The sequence below is a fragment of the Solanum verrucosum genome, unplaced genomic scaffold, assembly GCF_900185275.1.
Source record: "Solanum verrucosum unplaced genomic scaffold, falcon-dt-bn FXZP01000101.1, whole genome shotgun sequence".
Classification (NCBI taxonomy): domain Eukaryota; kingdom Viridiplantae; phylum Streptophyta; class Magnoliopsida; order Solanales; family Solanaceae; genus Solanum; species Solanum verrucosum.
Window position 1 is genome coordinate 73,007 of NW_026020111.1, and position 6,235 is coordinate 79,241.

Below are 6,235 nucleotides of genomic sequence, written 5' to 3' on the forward strand. Positions count from 1 at the left end.
TTTAAGGTTGTCCGGGACGGGAGGGATTGTCATGACCCAAACCGTCGTGATTGGTACCCACACTAACCCTCCGGTGGGAGAACCACTACTACAACCCAAACCAAGCAACTAAACCAAAAACTAACGCATTTAAGTTACAGAAGCAAGTTAAATAGCTAAAGACTAAAGTTCTCATAAACTTTCAAAAGATTTAACAACTAACAATGCGAAAAATACACCTAGAACCTGAAAGTCAATGTACCAAAACATCTAAAGTTCAAACATAAGTCTAAACGAGAAGGGGTACAACCCCATACTAAACATAAGAAATCCCAATACAATAGTCTAAGTCTGAAATGATGGACATAGACGAAAGAGAACTCATGACATCCTGGAAGAACTGGCTCACCCTTGAATTCGAACGACGATCACTGATCTTCTAAACGAGATTTGTCAATAGCCGCCTGAAGATGCCCTGTACTCAACAAAGAAAGAGCAAGTGCAGTATCAGTACACAACCACAATGTACTGGTAGGATCACACGGCTATCCCACTAAGTGTAACATACATAAGCCATTACAACAATATAATCACATGCATATATCGAACATATACAATATCATCATCATTTACGAACAACAAACAACTTCATATTTCTCAAGATACACAATTATATCAAATCATTGGTCCTCTCATGGAACCTAAACCCAAACTGTTAGCATATCAGAACATGGTACCCGATCCAATCTTTATGCCGGAACGTGGCAATCGATCCAAGTTAGTGTGTCGGAATGCAAAATCCGATCCATTCAACAAGCCACAATCACAATCACAAAGTACATTCTCATAATCATACAATCAAGTCATAATTCATGGCATTCATCATTCATATATCCTCATTTACAATTAGTGTGATCAATAATGCAACATTCGCATACAAACATGTATCATAATGAAGCAAGAACAAACATACATCACACAATCATAGAATCACAACCATCACCTACCTCGAAACAAGCTAGAACCCTAAGAAATTTGATTCTTCCCTTTCTAGATTCGTTCCGCTTGTTCTTGGTCTACAAACAATCAATATAATACGAGAATCAATAAACAATCACTAATTACCCGGATTACTAACAATTCTATGAACCCTAAATCAACCCCATGATCCCAAATATCCAAATTAGGGTTGTTTCCACCATAGATTCTAGATCAAAACCCTCCCCTATCGATAATTACTCATTAGATTACGTTCTACGGATCGAAAAACGGATTTGTGGAGTTAAATCTTACCTTTAGCCTCAAGAATGGTGGAAAACCGTCAAGAAAAGACATGGGTTCGTTCCTTAGCTCTCAAATTCAAAAATTTCAGAATAAAACATTTTTGGGGTTTATTTACGACTTTAAGTTGCGTCTAGCCCGCCACAACGGCACTAGCCCGCTACAACGGCCCCGCCCTGGCGACCAAAATCACCGCCAAAGCGGCTTATACGAAACAATGAGTTATTTAAAGAATTCCAAGACCTTTATTTCACAACACACCTTCAACCAACGACACTCAGAAACTACCCGTTCACGCTAAGATCAATTTTGGGAATTCTACTCGCCCGAATTCAATTCCGTAAAGTCGTACGAGTTCCTTAACGCATTAGCTATCTACTCATGTAGTCAAAATCATATTTAAACCACCCAATTGCTACCAGATTTACCTAGACCTCACAGACTCTGATTTCGTCCAAATATGGACTAGGTTGAGAAATCTCAAGTTACTACGAAAAAGTTTTCCGACCCAAAAATTTTCCCCGATGACTTTTCTATAACGATAAAACCCGGTCGTTACAGGGATGCACAACAGGTTTAAGGTTGTGCGAGGAGAGAGGGATGTGGGGCGGGTTCAAGTGGGTTTTTTTAAAACTAGTGCGGGGCGGGTTGCGGGTATATGCGATTTTATGTGGGTTAAAACTTAATTTTAACTTTTTATATGTTATAAGAGTAGTAGAACATTATTTATTAAGATAATTTTATTAAGGCTACTAAAATATTCAAGATAGTAAATGAAAATGGTTCAATAAAAAAATAATACAATTTCTTGCCCAATTGACCTCTAAAAATAAAATTTTAAGTCATTATCTATTAAATTAATACAACTTAATAAAAAAATGAATATATTTATATGAATTTATTTTTAGTATCCAACTTAATTTACTAGAAAAAATATATTAAAAAAGTTATGTGAGGCGGGCCTATGAGGGACGGGGTGGGGTGGGGTGGGGTGGGCGGATTAGAAATGAAAAAAGTTAATTATTATGCGGGGCGGGGCAAAGCATATTAAAAATTTTGCGGATCAAGCTCAACTCGCCTTGCCCAACCCCGCCCCATTGTCATCCCTAATAGAACCTATACTTTTTATGTACCATGAGAAGGGATGGTATGTCTACAAATGGAATTTCCCTCTTTTTTCTCCGTAAGCTTATTAAAAATTCTACTTTCTCTATATTAAAAAAAAAATTGGAACTAGGTGTTGGGAGTTGATCTCCTTTATTTTGTTATTTTTTGAGATATTTATGAAAATGTATTAAAGTGAATAAATTAAAGATAGAAGTGTTGAAAAGAGAAAATAGTCAAATGCTCTCTTAATCTATTATCGAATTTTCAACTACACACTTATATTTCATGGGGGTCATATTACCTCCCTATACATTTTTAAAATGAAATATATAGCCCCCTAAAAGGTCACACCCAAATTTGTGTTAGAAAGAGAATGCACTAGCCCTTATCACGTAATATATATTATTTTTTTAATTAAAAAAATGAGTATCATCTTTTTCTTTATTCTATTTTCCTTATATTTTTTTTTCTTCTCTTTCCAGCCTCTTTTTCTTTTCTTTTTCTTTTTTCTTGACATTTGTTTGATGAAACTTTTTCTGTCATAGAAGAGAAAATTTCAAGTTTTATTTGTGATAGTTTTAAGCTTTACCGTAATGAAATGTGCAGTTATGAAATTTCAAGTTTTATTATTGAAAGGTGAAGTTACAAATCTTTGATAATCTTTCGTTTTTTGTCATTGATTACTCTTCTTTCCACCATTTTCATCTTCCTTGCAAACATCAAAAGTTTATCAATCAACCCAACTCACTTCTTCCTTCCTACCATTAATATTATCAAGTCCCGTTTGGATTGACTTAAAAAAATAGCTAAAAAGTCAAACTGAAATGACTTTTAAGTCAAAAAATAAAAAGTAGGGAGAGACCTACTTTTGGTTTCTGACTTATTTTAAGTTATATATTTTACCTTGCCAAACACTTCACGACTTATTTTAAGTTATTTTTTATATTTGTCAAACACTTTCAGAAGTCAAAAACTGACTTAAAAGTAGGTTTGACCAACTTTTAAGTCAATCCAAACACCCTCTTAAACCTTTGATGTATCAAAACAAACTCAAGTTTTGGAGGAGTTGATATGTTTCATGTTTTCATCATCGATGACCGCAACAACAATTTTGAATGGTAAAATATGGCGAGAATGTTATTTCTAACCGTTTCATCCACCATTTGATTGATACTCAAGTTATTTTCATTAATGAATTTGCCGAATTCTTCAAATTGAGGTAATAGATACATAACAATGGATCTTTTCATTTCTATTTTCAAAATCGCATATGGGTTTCATTGACAACCCAAAATTCTTTCTGAACTTGAATTTAAATGAGAAAATGGCCAAATGCCCCCTCCCCCCCTGCCCAATTTATTACCGGATTCCCAACTACACACTTAAACTTCATGGGGGTCTTATCACCCCCCTAAATTGTTTAAAACTGAAATTATCATCTCCCTAAATGCTTATGTGGCGAAGTGAGTGTATTTCACTCTCCCTGAGAGAGTGAGCACCCAAAAAAAATATTAAAACTTTTTTTTAGTGTATATATATATATCTTTTATTTTTTTCCTTATTCTTTTCTTTCTTCTTCATAGTAATCTCTTCCTTTTTTGTGACCAGATCTGTCTATCTCCCGTCATTTTTACGTCTTTGCTGCCACTGCTATCTTCACTGGATGTACCATAGAATTTTTGTATTCCTCTTGATTCTAATTTGTGTATGGAATTAGGAATTTTTGAAAATCAACTCTTTATCGATATTATTGGAGTTGTTAATCATCCTTGTACATGGTCAATCCACCAAGTTAATTCGGTTGGTAAATTCTTATTTTGGTTCTTCGGAGCTCCAAATTTGTAATTTTAATCCAAACCAATGAAGAATTTTGAATTTTCGATGAAACCCACATTCAACCTTCCTCCATTGTTATGTATTCATTAACTCCAATTTGAGAAAATTGACATATGCATTCATGGAAATGATCTTAATACCAATCAAGTAGTGGACGAAATAACAAATGGGAATCAAAATCATTCCCAACCTTCTCCTTTTGAAGATTGTACTGACTGGTAGACCTTTGGTGTTTATAGTAATGGAGAAAATGGTGAAAATATTTTTGGGTTTGGAGAGATAGTGAAAAAATAGAAGAAAAGAGTAAAGAATAATGAAAAAATTGAAGAAAAACTTTTTTTAATGGAATTTACACGTGGCAAACGCGTGAGTTTCACCCATCAACATAAATGTGGTTGTGACTTTTTAGGGGTACAATAATTTTGATTTTAAACAGTTCAGGGGGGTGATAGGACTCCCGTAAAGTTTAAGTGTGTAGTTGAAAATCCGATAATAGATTGGGGGGGGGGGGGTATTTGGCCATTTTCTAAAGATAATAGATTAGGGCACCAAAAATAAAGATAAGAATTTTCTAACCCATTTGGCCATGTGGTTAGGCATGTAAAATGATGATTAACAATTTTAATAATATTAATAAAGAGTTGGTTTTCAAAATTTCCTAATTTCATGCACAAATTGAAAAATTAAAATTCTAGACTCAAGAGGAATAATAAAATTTCATGCCGAATCCAATGAATGTGATGATAGCGGCGGTTTAAAGAAGGTGAGTGGTGGAGAGATTTGTTTTATGTTGATGTGAAGAAGAAAGGAAATAAATAAGAAAAAAGAATAATTAAAAAATACACATATTTATGAAAAGAAGTTTTAAAAATAAAGTTTTATTATCTGATTTGGTCCTCACTCTCTTTAAGAGAGTGAAATACACTCAATGTGCCACATAAGCGTTAAGAGAGTAAATTATATTAGTTTTAAATAGTTTAGGGGGTGATAGGACACCCGTGAAGTTGGAGTGTGTGTAGGTGGGATTTCAGGTATAGGTGGGGAGGGCTTTAGACCATTTTCTTTAAAATGTTAGTCAAAAAAGCCCTAATTGTTATTTAATGGGTGTTATACCCCATTTTAATCGGGTCAAAATAGTGTACAACTTCTGGTGATTCCTAAAGTAATTAACTAAGTTAAGAAAGTCGCCACCTAATTATTGCAATGAATTAGGACACCTAAAATGATTAAAGTTATTGTCTAAAGTTAACTTCATTTTAAGGTCTACTAAACATAAGATTTTAGGTAAGGATTCAATTAATCTAAAGGAAATTAAAGGGTGAGACATCCTTTAAGATCCATTAAAAATGGTTAAACGACCGAACATAAATAATTAATTAGGCTAAGGCTAGTAAAAAAACTAGGTGATTAGTGTTCACAAAATAAATAAAAAGATAAATTTTAGAAATAGGCAAAGATCTCACTTACTGAATTGTTTTAGCAAATTGAACTATATCTTGAAAAACTTAGTAAACTAATCTTGAAATGGGTATAACCAAAAAAGGAACATTTATCTTAAACATACAAAGATGTTTAAAGACTTAAAGAAAATGGTGACTACTAAATAAATAAAAGCCAATTATATTTTCATGCCTTAGTGAAACATATATTATATTGAAATACTACCAATAACAAATTAAATCAAGTAGCATATAAAATGTATGGGATGACTAGAGCAGAATAAACAATTCAAACATTCCAAACAAGTGAGCTCAAAGAAAATCAAATGCCTCCAATATCAAGGCATTTCTATAAAAAGAACATTGAAATGGGGAAGTATGCATCGGGTTATCGGCCGAGACGGGAGTCTCCCTCGAAACTCCATATGATCCAATGTTCATGTGAAAAAATCAAAAGCACTAGCTATTTCATAGCATTTAAACATGAGATTAAAAGGAAAGCAAAAAGAAATATGAATGTCACTTCGAATAGATAAAAATCAAAAGAGAATGGTAATCACCAGTCGTCTTCGATCAAGAATCTATGCTCGTTC